Source organism: Cervus canadensis, chromosome 2 (assembly GCF_019320065.1).
Source record: "Cervus canadensis isolate Bull #8, Minnesota chromosome 2, ASM1932006v1, whole genome shotgun sequence".
In the NCBI taxonomy this organism is placed as follows: Eukaryota; Metazoa; Chordata; class Mammalia; order Artiodactyla; family Cervidae; genus Cervus; species Cervus canadensis.
The window spans coordinates 53,096,450-53,110,426 of NC_057387.1; the positions used below are offsets into that span (position 1 = coordinate 53,096,450).

At 38.4% G+C, this 13,977-nt stretch overlaps 1 long non-coding RNA gene across 1 annotated transcript in view; it reads left to right on the forward strand.

The window, feature by feature from the left end:
* Positions 1-13,977, forward strand: part of LOC122436724 — an 88,167-nt gene that overhangs the window by 58,659 nt on the left and 15,531 nt on the right. The window contains exon 2 of the long non-coding RNA XR_006268088.1: positions 8,322-8,434. This is a non-coding gene — a long non-coding RNA (uncharacterized LOC122436724). The remainder of the gene's footprint in view (positions 1-8,321; positions 8,435-13,977) is intronic.

Here is a 13,977-nt window from a genome sequence, read left to right on the forward strand (position 1 = left end):
TTCAATATCCCCAGAATCATACACATTTCTAAGTGAACCCAGGGGCCAGGGGATGTTGGTGCTTTGTGTCAGTTTGGGGAGGCTGATGTGTTCTGGGAGATATAAATTCTTCAAACATTAAGTTTGCCTTGTTCTTGCCAAAGCACGATAGCAGAGTCTTTAGTAAACTTTTCACTTGTCATTAACGATGCCTTTCATATCAGAATATTCAAGGGCATTGATAGCTGAACAAAAAGAAAAGGCAAGCAGAGGAATTATAAAAATAAGCAATCATTCATTTCGAATACAAAAGGAAAATGCACCTCGTTCAGGGTGTTTCAAGAAAGAGAAAAGTGCATTTTTGCTGATAAATTGCTGTTAAGGACACCTCTAAACCTATCAGCCATAAGAAGATTGCTTTGCCATTCCTTTTGTAAAGAAAATTAATGAAGTTGGAAAATGTAAAACCTACAATGTGGTTTCAATTGTAGATCATGGCACTTTCATCCCAAAATTTGGGGAAGATAACTTTTAATTACAGTAATAAGAACCACATGGGCAATGATTGATATGAACCTGATGTGTCCTATTCCTTTATTAATCTTTTTAATTAGAGGCAAAGAATGTTTTATCTGCAGGGAAGGAGATGAGCTGGGCCATGATGCTCTGCTGCACTTTGGGATGGAGGACCTGATTGCTCACCGAGGGTCCCTGTTAACCCGGGGCAGGAGGTGACGGACCCAAAGCTGGGATCACTTGTTTCCAGCTGGAAACAGCTTTGCTTATGCCTCTTGCTGCAAATCATCTGCATGAAAAATCTTTTATTTTTTTAATTTTTTTTTTTTCTGTTGGATTGGTTTTCTTGGCATTGTTAAAACTGGACTTACGGAGAGAATTTAAATTGTTGCCACACCAGTGTTGGGAGTTCTCATCTGCCATGAAAATAAGGGTGTGGAATTACAATGGTGGATGTCAGGGCAGCTGGAAAGGGAGCCTTGCTCTGATAGAAGCATGTCAGAAACTGGACTGAGGCCACAGAAAGAAAAATAATGAAGTCAGCACTAATTGGGATTGATGGTTTACGACCAAATTGACAAAATGGAAAAGGAAGGTTGGGAAGAATAAAAAAACTAAGTAAATAATCAGCAATTACAAAGCATGGTATAATGCCCATTTGAACTTGTGAGGTTGATATAAATTAGTTCTTTGAGCCCTATGGTATAGAATTATATATTCATTCAGCAGGTTTTTATTGAAGTCACACTATGCATCAAATTATGCCAGGTCCTGGGATGCTATTATTGGAAAGATAACCTGAAAGAGTCATAATCTCATGGTTAACAGAGGTACATATGTGAATCTGGAGACACAATAAAGAAATTATCTTATTACCTAGAAGTGGGGAAGTCAGGGTAGAACTGGACAGGTTTAGTAGCCTGTGAGTTGATGGTTGAAGGATAGGAATTTTCTGGGTGTGTATGGAGAAAAGTTGTTTTGGTAGAAGGAATAGCCTCTCAAAGCTATAATGCTATGAAACAACACTTCCTATTCGGAAAACTACACTAAGTTGGGTGTGGATCTGGATTTGCCTAAAGTGAGGCTTGAGGCAGGTAGAAGCCAAGTTAAAAAGGAACTTCATCTTGTGTGTGATGGGAATCCACCAAAGGAGATTAAATTAGAAGGCATTAGAGTGTGTAGGGGCTTCCCTGGCAGCTAAACTGGTAAAGAATCCACCTGCAATGCAGGAGACCCTATTTCAATTCCTGAGTCATGAAGATCCCCTGGAGAAGGGATAGGCTACCCACTCCAGTATTCTTGGGCTTCCCCGGTGGCTCAGATGGTAAAGCTGCTGCTGCTGCTGCTAAGTGGCTTCAGTCATGCCCGACTCTGTGACCCCACAGACGGCAGCCCACCAGGCTCCTCTGTCCCTGGGATTCTCCAGCAAGAATGCTGCAGTGGGTTGCCATTTCCTTCCCCAATGGTAAAGCCTCTGCCTGCAATGTGGGAAAACTGGGTTTGATCATTGGGTTAGGAAGATCCCCTGGAAGAGGATGTGGCAACCCACTCCAGTATTCTTGCCTGGAGAATCCCCATGGACAGAAGAGCCTGGTGGTCTACAGTCCTTGGGGTCACGAAGAGTTGAGCATGACTGAGTGACCAAGCACAGCACATGTAAAAGCATGTGGAAGGTAGTAAGTGCTCAACAATGGTAATGTTCAGTTGCTTGTGTAATTTCTCAATTAACAGATTTGTTGCAGAGAACTTTAAGATTTGAAATACATGTTACTTTTTCATAAGTCAGGGTGCTAGCTCCATTCAGGGAAAAATTGACAGAGGTTCAATTCTAGATTTTCTAATGAGCTTAAGCAATTCCCAAACAGCTAAGTCTTTCACAGTCCACTTATCACATGTACTACAGTCAAAATAGGTCAGCCCAATAAATACTTCAAAGGAAAAAGAAGGCTTGGGGAGAGGAGTGACTTGTTAGGAGCATTACTGAAGGAAGAGCATTCATAAAAGACTTTGGTTGAGGACAACATCTATTCAGATAGACTCAATCCTGTTTCTTCTTCTTCAAACCTAGTTTGGAACCATCTAGATGTGCCTTTTCTTATTCAGGAGATGTAAATATGTAGTGGGCTTCCCCAGTGGCCCCGTGGTAAAGAATCTACCTGCAATGTGGGAGACACAGGTTCGATCCTTGAGTTGGGAAGATCCCCTGGAGAAGGAAATGGCAACCCACTCTTGCCCAGAGAATCCCATGGACAGAGAAGCTTGGTGGGATGTAGTCCATAGGGTCACAAAGAGTCAGACACAACTGAAGTGACTGAGCATACACTCACAAATATGTAGTATAAGGTGAAGGGTGGGAAGAACAACAGGGTACGATGGGTTTGCTGAAACTGAAGGCAAGGTCAGACCAGAGCAGAGGAAGGCTGAGCTATGCTTAGGAGAAAGTAAAACAGCTCATGTGTGGTCAGGAAGACTTTAAGGTGGAGGAGCAAGCTTCCACCAGCCTCCCCCAGAGGGGGACTGGAAGGTAGCTTTTTGGCCATATCAACGCACACGTTTCCTGATAGTGTTTCTCCAGTCCTCTCATCCTCCACCACTGCTGTGTTTTTCTTGTTTTATGATCCAGTTCGTGTTCTTGGACTTTGATCAAGATAGGACACAGAGCTCAAAGAGATAAATTTTGGCTTTTCTTTTCTAAAAACTTAAAGAGCTTTTTAGTCAGTGCTCCTGAACATGACCCGCCCTTGGGTCTTTTTGCTTTGGCATGCTGCTCTGTGTATGCATGGGAGAGAGGAACCACTGAGTGTGTGTTCCAATCCCTTCAAATACATTATCGCCCGCAGCAGATGTCAGAATCTCCTGGCTCTCTTCATGTATGTAATGACCTGGAGGAGTTGAACTGTGGGCTCTCGAATAGAAAGGAAATGCAGGAAGAGGCAAACCAGCACAGGCCGCCCCTTAGGGAAAGTGTTCTTGCTCAGAAGCTCAGTCATATCCGACTCTTTGCAACCCCATGAACTGTAGCCCACCAGGCTTCTCCGTTCATTGGATTTCTCGGGCAAAAATATTGGAACGGGTTGCCATTTCTCACTCCATGGGATCTTCCTGACCCAGGAATCAAACGGGTATCTCTTGTTCTCCTGCATTGGCAGGCAGATTCTTACCAGTAGTGCCACCTGGGAAGCTCTAGGGAAAGGGACCCATCATTAAATAATCTTTTTCCAGATAATATGTGATCAGTTTATTCATAGTCCACTATTGTTTTGGTGAGATTTGTTGTCAATACACCCCCAAGAGCCAGCAAGTATCCCTTTTTAAGATTTTCTTTGACAGGACAAACCAGTATTGAATTGCTCAAATTAAGAAGCACAGAATAAGGGTTTGTGTCCAGTATTGTGTGCTGCCTCCCAGGAGTATCAGCAATGTCATTCACTGACATTGTCATTGGCAGAAAAACCAGTGAAATTATGCACTAAGTGACATTCATGATAACAGCTGCTGGCGAACTTGTGTTTTAGGGTGCCTGATGCTCCCCTACTCTACTTCCCTGTCAACCCTCTTGGCACACACCTCCTTGAGCTCCTTAATCATGCAAACCAGTGTCTGTCTCCACACACACATGCACACAACATGTTACTTGCTGGCTCTTGAAGGTGTGTTAACATTCCCAATGAAGTAATGAAGATTCTGAGATAGCATGCAGTAGAAACTTAATTTAAACCCAGCATTTCATGTTTAATTGATTAGGCTCAGTTTTGTGGGACCTACAATAGAAATTGATTAGGTATTCTGATAATCTTGTTTCTTTATGCTTGAGTAAGAAAAACTGGTGGAAGAGATACTTTGGAAGTTTCTGAAGGATTTTTGACACCCGAATCATACCATGTTGGATGCCATCTATTCTCTCAATGGTCAGGCTAGCCCTTTCCAGTTACCCATGACAGCTGTGTGGACACATGTGGCATATGCATTTGTCAGTTGCTGCCCTCTTCACCTTGCATTTTTATTTCTGCATTTTCTCCACGGCTTGCTTCTCCCCCTCACTCTTCATCAGATGTTGAATATTTTCTTATTTGTCTGAGATTTAAGCTTTAACTCTAGACCATTTAGGTTCTTTTGAGTTTTAGCCAGCATAGAACTGCTCCAAGATTAACTTCATCTCTTAAAGATTACTAATTTGATGGAAAGTTGGAAGCCTAAAGGGAACTGTAGAAAATGTTTTGACTTGTATTTTTCCTACGATCTTAGTTCTGCCAACTGAAGATCAGTGAGAAGAAAGATAAAAGCAAATCCCAGGTTAATTTAATCCCATCCAATTTATCTATCCTAGGATCTCATTAATTAATAGGTCATGTTATTCAACAAACTTATTGAGCATTTACTATAGACTAAGTAACCTGAGCTGAAGTAACATCTTGGAAGTTAGGAATATAAAACTTAGTTTAAAAAAATGTCCCTAGTTGATCAACAGGTGTTGGTTGAGAGTTTAGGATCTACATTTCCAACAATCAGGGAATTCTGGTGTTGGTGGTCTGAGGATTGAATTTTATGAAAGGCTGATGAGCAGTGATTCAATTTTCTAAAACTTAAATTAATTTCAAAACTGATGCAAATAGATAATATTAAATGCCCTTAATTCTGATGTCTAGTCCTGTCTGCAACATAGATATGGAGTCTAATCAGTAAAGATTATGGTAAACAGGGCATATGTTGATGATAACTCAATTGGTATCAATGGCCACAACTGAAATCTATTAATGATAAGAACTGTCCAGCTTAACTGATGCCACAGATCTCTTCCTGTATATATTGCCCACAGGTTCCCTGTTGGTTTTCCAAACTTAAGTGGCACTAACCCAAATGTTAGGGGGAGCAAAGAGGGGGGTGATGTTCCCATCTGCCTTAAATGCCTCAGCATTAGTGAAGGCAGCAGATTTGAGCAGTTTATATAACTCTTTGCTCATGAGAAGAAGCAGCTCTCTCCATTCAGTTTTGGCATTGCTTTCTGATGTTCTTTCCTCTTTCCTGTAATTAGAGTGTTGATTTAAGTACTAACAAAGTACTTAGAAGTACAGGACACTCTGGACCTATGGAGGGAAAATAGAAGGCTCTGCTCTTCTGAATCCGTGTCTCTTGGACTGGACATGGAGAACCCCAGGTCAGGGTTGTGAGTATGCCCCAAGCAAAACAGCATCTTCATTTTCAGATCTTGGAACAGCTATTTGGCAAGGGCATCAGTTCATCCCAATAACCTGCTCAGATCACAATATAATAGCAGTAGTTTATTCACAGGATATTGTATTTTAAGTGTTACTGTAGAACTCTATAATCACTTAAGTACATATGATTAAACGAGAGAACTTTGACATTTGAGGACACATAGAGGACATATTGTGATTATAGATTTTTATAAGCAAATGTCCCAAAGAGTCCTCTAATTTATGGAGCTGATATTTACCAGTACCCATGAGTTTATCTCAACTAGTTGATTAGGACTGACATCTATTCTGATTGGCTGGGTGTTCACTCTGACCAGTTGGTAAAATTTTACTGGTGTTTACAAATTTTTGTTACCATCCCTGTGATTTGTGGTTTTGTGCAGATGTGCTGTTGAGTCCCACCTATTATGAATCAATAGGCCCAGCTGGATCACTCTCATCAGGTCTGAAGGGGGCCCTCACAGTTTTCAAATAGACTTCACAGAACAATATGTTCTATTAATGTCCACAAAAACAAAGATTTTCAAAGTTTTTAGATGTATTTATCAAGAACATGAAGAATCTGCAAAATTGCAGGTCAAACCAGGCAAGCATAAATTTTTACATATTTTTAAACCTGAGCACAGTATGGTTATTTTCCATGTTCTCCCCATCAGACTTAGGTTTATAAAGATATTCTGTTGACACTCCTTTTATTTAAAAATAGTGATTTCAACAACCTACTGAGTTAGCACTAGGGATACAATGAAGAAGACAGACACGGTCACTGCTCTCATAGAGTTTACACTCTGAATCACAATATGCACCTACATTTATGACACATTTCTATCACACCCCGAGCATATCACGTGACCAACACTGTAGTCATGCTGATACTTTACTTCTCTGACTACTCATGTTTCCCAGACCCCTATTGTTCTCATCTCTCAGAAACACTTTAGTCTATTTGGGGGCTTCTTTGGATTGATCAAGCAATTACTATGCTACAGACATTATTTTAAGTGTTTTCTATCTATCATTTAATATAACCTACCCAGTAGCACTGTGAGAGGGGTACTTCTCTAAACCCATTTTGCAGATTCATAACCTTAGTTTCATAGAGCTTAACTTGTTCAAGTTTACAAAATTAGCAGTGATAAAACCTCAATTCAAATTTGGTCTTACTCCAGAGTTTGTGAAGACATAATGATTACTCAAGTTGAGTCAACAGTGAATAAATCAATATTATATATTAAGGAACTGAACTTAGTGTATGCTATACATTTTCCCTTGTCTAACTGCTGAGAGTCTGGAAGTCACTGACTTTCCTGGTTAGAAGGGATCTTAAAGTGCTCAGAGAGGAAGCAGGAAATAGTTTCTTCAACATATCTCTGACTGAGGATCATTCAGCTTGAAGCCAACAATCGGGTGTGTATTGTCTAAGGTTCTCCAGAGAAACAGAATTGATAGGATGTATATATGTATATATATATGTTGGAGAAGGAAACGGTGACCCACTCCAGTATTCTTGCCTAGAGAATCCCATGGACAGAGGAGCCTGGCAGGCTACTGTCCACGGGGTCACAAGAGTCGGACACAACTTAGCAACTAAACCACCACCACAACCATATATATATATGTATGTATATATATACATGCATGGCCATATATATGTACTATTTAAGGAGATTTATTGTAGGCGTTGGCGTACATAATTATGGAGGCTGGTAAGTCACACAGTTTGCTGTCTGCAAGCTAGAGAACCAGGAAAACTGGTGATGTAATTCAGCACTAAGTTAGAAGAACTGAAAATCCAGGGCCAATGATGTAATCCCAGTTTGAGTCTGAAAACTCAAGAACCAGGAAGCCAATGTCAAGGGCAAGAGAAGACAGCTCAAGCAGACAGAATGAATTCACCTTCCCCTGCCATTTTGCTCCATTCAGTCCCTCATAGGATTGGATGATGCTGCCCTGCCTTGGTGAGTGTGATCTTATCTCAGTCTACTAATTTAATGCTGATCTCTTCCAGACATACACACACAGATATACCAAGAAATAATATTTTACTAGCTATCTGGCCATCCTTTAGCCTACTTAAGTTGACTCATAAAATTAACCATCACAGGATGCTTGTCACTTCATGAACCAAAACCATTTCACTGATTGAAATTTTACTTTGAAGGCATTTTTTTCTCCTGAGGCACTGAAAATTCCTGTTCGTAACTTTCATCATTGGGCTAGTTATGTCTTCTAGAATGATCCAGAATACATATACTCTACTAGGCCCCCTTTCATGTGTCCGGCTCTGAATTTCCTTTTTTATGGTCTATTTTTCACAGATGTCATGGATGCATATACCATACTTGTCTCATGAATGTGATTTGCTTCACTTCTACAATATTGGTCTTCATGGGAGTATTTTTCTTTTTATTTATAATATAGCTAATATTTAAAACTTGGGAGATTTTTATGTCAAATAGTGGATCCCCATCTTCTCTTTATGATACTCTAGAAAGTACATTCCAAGTAACCCCTGCTCCAAGAGACAGGAAGTCTCCTCTATTCAGATCCCTCTCAATGACTCAGCATCCTGCTTACTTAAGAAAAAAGTTACTATTTTTTTTTTTTTAGGAAAAAAGTTACTATTTCTTGGACCCATTTTGCCAGCAAAGGATGGGTGGAGAAAGAAGTACTGAAGTCTGCATTTTCAAATAAAATACGAACAAGAATAACACTTTAAGGAGGTGAAAACTGTTCATTATACCTGGCCTGCTGTGCTCACATTTATTGATTGATTGTCCTCTAGAAGGCTTTTGAGTTCCTGATGTGGGCTTTAATTTTATTTTTCCTATAAGATGTTTGCCAGGCTTCTTACTATTTTTTTCACCCTCTCTAAAACACTATAGTATCTGTGCTTCTCCAGATGTGCTTCAATGAGCGTGGAATGCCTGGGTCTTTGACCTAGAATGACAGTTTGTGCTTTCAACTTCTATTTGTATTTCCTCTGTTTTCCCCTACCATCATCTTTTTTGTCTACTTAACTACATTTTAAATGTTAAGACAAAGAAATGGGATTCATTCAGGTAAATTTTCTTTGAGCATTATAGAAAAGTGATAAGGAGACAAATCTTCAAGACATGACATGGCAAGACTAGGCCAAAGTCAGGCCTTAAAACCCAAAATGCAGAATTTCCAAGCTGGCTTTCTCAACCAAGATGTCAGGATGTCATGAACCAAATTGGAATCTCAACTGAGCATCTTCAGGCATTGTATTTTTAGAAGAAAAAAAATGTGGTCTTTAATAAGCGTAACTGAGCAAGAGCTCATCTTTATGGCCTATTATATTGTCAGAAAGAGCAACCAATGACCCCTCATTAAAATCTAAAGCTTCCAACTATTTTATTATTGTTATTTGATAGCTATTGAGTTCTAGGGTTAATTTTAGCCTGTTGTGCCTATAGATGTAATATCTCAATTAGTTGGTATGGAATTAATTTATGTTTCTTTATGGATCAATCTCCAGAACCTCTTTTCAAGTTTCTTTTTTTATTCCTCCCAATTTTTTATATTCCTCCCAATATATACACATACTCACACTATCACTTGATACACAAAAATCTGTTCCTTTCCTTGGTATAGTTTATTTTCTCTATAATTTTTATAACAGAAAGAACAGAGGGAACTTACTGGAAGATGCAAAATGAAATGTGGCTTTATTCTAATCAGTTGTTGATTGAAAGAGGATTCTTTTAACTCTTTTTACATCTACTATGTTTACAGAATTTGTACTCTGTGGTATTTTGTTCAAATATAAGTCAATTTTTTTTCTCTTATTCCCTGAACTTTAAACCTGAACTTCCCTAATCAATGACCAAATAACATACTTCAGGAAAAAGATGCTAAAGTGGGAGCATTTTGCTTTTCAACTGAAGAGATTGACCAGCATACCCACAGCACATTGTTACTTCCGGGTCCTGTAAGAAAGGTCTGTCTCCTCTTGAGACTTAATCTTCAGAAGCAGCAGCTACATTTCTATCCCAGCCCTTGCCCCAAGCAACCATAATATACTTTCTTCCTCTGTATATTTTCCTTTTCTGGATATGTGACATTAATGGAATCATATAATATGTGTCACCAAGTGTTGACTTCTTTCACTAAGCATAATGCTTTTGAGATTTGTCCCTGTCAAAGCATGTATCAGTAGCTTATTCCTTTTTAGCACAAAGTGGTGGGCTTCCCTGGCGGCTCAGTGGTAAAGAATCTACCTGCCAATACAGGAGACACAGGAGACAGGGGTTCAGTCCCTGGGTTGGGAAGATTCCCTGGAGAAGGAAATGGCAACCCACTCCAGTATTTTTGCTTGGGAAATCCTATGGACAGAGGAGCCTGGAGGGCTACAGTCCACAGGGTCACAAAAGAGTTAGACACGACTTAGTGACTAAACAAGAACCATCACCACTTAGTACTTCACTGTATAAATATACTACATTCTGTCTGTCCATTCACCAGTTGATGGATTTTTTTAAAGTTGTTTCCAAATTTTACTGTTGTGGATAATTTTGCTAAGATTATGAATACTATGCAAATCTGTATGGGTGTACATTTTCATTTCTCTAAGGTAGATACCTAGCAGTGGAATATCTGGGTCATATGAGACAGTGAATTATAATGGGCAGGAGAGAGCAAAGTCTTTGAATTTATGCAGATTTTAATTTTAGCTACAACTGTTACATTACACATTCTTACTCTGTTTCTAAAAGTTTTCATCTGTAAAATGGAGATACAGTAACTTTTATCTTGGCTTACTGTAAGATTCAAATGATGAAATATAGGTTAAATTCCCAGTTTAGAGCTAGGCACATAAAAGTTACTCAGTATTTGGTAGCTATTATTAATTAAACAGTATAATTAGGAAAAAACATTCAGATTATAATTATTTAATATTATTAGAGTAGAAAGTAATAATGTTTCAGGCCAGGCTTAACCATTTACTCACTGTGGACATGGGTAGATACTCAACTTTTTGAACCTTCACTTTCCTAATCTGTATAATCCACCTTTCCAGGTAGTTTGAAGGATTTGGTGGGATCATATGTATGAAATAAATGAGCATGGATCTTGTCTGCTTTAGATGTTTAGTAAATGGTAGCCTTTGACATTATTTGGGGGAACTTTCTGTCCTACACTTTTTTCCTACCACTTAATTCCTCAGATATGTTAATCTTTCTAGAAGCCAGAAGGTGGTCACTGACATTGACCTTCTTTCATAGAGTAGGAAAACTGAGTTTCAGAGTAATTAGCATAGTTAAAATGATGGCTAATATTTCTGAGCATTCATTAATATGTGAGACACTAATGTAGCTATCAGATGGAATCTTCTCAATAACTCTTATTAGTAGAAACCCAGATTGGTATACATACATTTTCTTTAGTGAAGAAACTTTAGTTTCAAGAGATTGAGGAGTCAAGAGTCAGGACTAGGACCAGGCTCTCTGCCTCCAAAACCATAATCTTGTTTTTTCCAAACTTTAAACTTTTTATTTTGTATTGGGGGTATAGCTTATTAACAATGCTGTAGTTTCAGGTGAACCTCAAAGGGATTCAGCCATACATATCTATGTATCCAAAACCCACATTCCATCCAGGCAGGCACATAAAACTGTGTAGAGTTTCATATGCTATACAATAGGTCCTTGGTTATCCATTTAGAATATAGCAGTGTATACATGATCATTCCAAACTCCCTAAATCTCCCTCTCCCATGGCAACCACAAATTGGCGAAACCATAATCTTAATATTCAGCTCTACTGTTCTATTGTTCTACAGCAAGGAATAAGCTCAACCTACCTGACTCCTAGCCCTCCTGGGTCCTTTAAGACACATGTGCTCTCTGAAAGGTGATTTCTAAACTCATAATAAATCCAACTCTTGCCCTCCTCCCTGTTATCTTGCCCATGCAGTAGAGTTGATGGGAAATCAACCTCAGTTAATTTTCTAGGTTCCTTCTCTGTCTTGGAACCACATGAGAATTGTAGAGTTTATGCAATCCAAGAACTTAAGAAATTGTGGAAGAGTCTTTTATCCTCTTGCTTTCAGGGCATCCTGGTCACTACTGAGATGCATAACATCCATGAAAGTCCTTGGGAAGCCCCACAACAGTCCAAGATCATCAAATCCTTTATTCATGACATCCACCTCTTATTTTCTCACATCCTATCCCTGGAGATGCCCCTGACTTCCTAGGCCTTTGTACTTACTGTTCCTGTCCCATCTTCAGTCTTCATACCTTGAGCATGACCGAATCTCTGTGGTTGGACTATTCTTCTCTGTCTCTTTTCAAATAAGCTGTTACAGAGTCCTAGTTTTGTAAATACTTCTCAACTCTCCCCTGAGGAAACAGAACCTAAAACCATCAAACTCTAATGTGGTGGCTGCCCTTTTTAAAAAGTATTGGAAAAAAGATTCCCTGTATTTCATGGCAGTCCCATAAGGCACAGTTAATTTTCAGTGTGGTTATTCTGCCACATTAACTTTTTGATAAACCATTGCTACAAATATATTGGGTATTTGAAAAAGCAAATTAGAGAGTGAGCTGACACTGCTGATATTTCATACACTTCGAAAGGGGTCTAACATTTCCCTAAATCTTTGATTCTTAATATACAAAATGATGACATTGCAACAGGAGGTATACATCTGAAACACTACTGGTCCCTAAAGTTACTGTTAGGAATAGTTGTTGGCACAAGCTAGTCCAAAGAGTACAATTTTTAAAAACTTTTTTCTTCTTATTTTTCCATTTTCCTTTCCCTATGTGTATTTCTTTCTTTTCCCAATTCTATTTGGGAACACAATTCAAAAGTGGCAAAATATGTGCTAACATTTCTAATTATATAATTATAAGAATATAAAGGAGCTATGAAAATGGTGGTAAGGAAAAACAAACAAACAAAAAAACTCACTTGTACCAATTAGGAAATAATGAAAAGTCCTGTACCCAGGCTCACACTATTCTCTGTCCCACATTCCCCTTTAGAGGGCATCGTCACCTAGTCATTAGTATTTTCAGGACATGGACACAAGGTCACTGGGCTGTATGAAAGGTAGACGTGTTAGTCTTACCTTAGGTCTTGGGTGTCAGGAGGCAGGGTGTAGGTTGTCCTGGGGTAGGGACTCCATAGTTTCAAACAAAAACTCTAAACCCTTTTTGAGACCACTTCCTCTGATCCTGATAACCTGTAGAGCTCTATAAGTTGCACATGGAATTGAGTCAATCCTAGAGAGAAATCTGCTCAGCATCACTTTCATCACAAATGTGTCTTATCTGAAAGAGTTTTAAAATAGGTGTTTTAACACTGGTTTAGGATATGTAGGTCTGAACAGGTGACATCTTTTCCCAAAAGGTTATCTCTCCTGAGCTCAGAAAAGTTGGTTAACATTGGAGGAGGTGAATTTAATAGATTTATTTAGCCCTTATTAAAGGTCAGGAAATACTGCCCGCCTGCCTTGGTCTTTCCTTCCTCCTTCTTGTTTCTCCCTTTTTCTCCTTGTCTTCTTCATTCGAATGCACTTTTTTTTTAATTTAAAAATGTTCTAATTAAATAGTATACACAGAAGAATATTTGTAATATATAGGTATATTACAAGGTCCAAAAGCTAAAAATAAAGCCAACATCCATGTAACCACCTAATTACTGGGTGAATAGAACACATAAGTTTTAAAGCTCTTCTTTACACCTTATATTTCCCTACAGTTAATCATGATCCCAAATTTTATGTTCTGTATTTCCCTATTTATTTCTCTATTTTTCTTTACAGGTTCCGACACATGTATTTTTCTCTAAACAATATATTATACAATACAATAATTGTATTGTTTCAATCCAGTAATTGACATTATATGTATGATTTGCCTTTCTCAACTAACATATTTCTGAAGCCTCTCCACGTCAGTACCTACAGATAAATTTTCACCATATATATAATTATATATGTCTCCTGATTTATACTTCTAGAAGAGCTTAGTGTAGCAATTATCAAACTTTCTGGTCTTACAACCACTTTTCATTCTGAAAAATTATTGAAGAATCCTAAGAGCTTTTGTTTATGTGGATTATACATTTGTTCATACATTTTCCTAGTATTAGAGATTAAAATTCAAAAATGTTTAAATTTTATTAATTTATTTAAAACTAATAATCCCATTGCATGTTAATTTTAGTAACATTTTTACAAAGACGATTTTTAAAACAAAAATAAATTAATAAAAGCAGTGACTTATTCTAA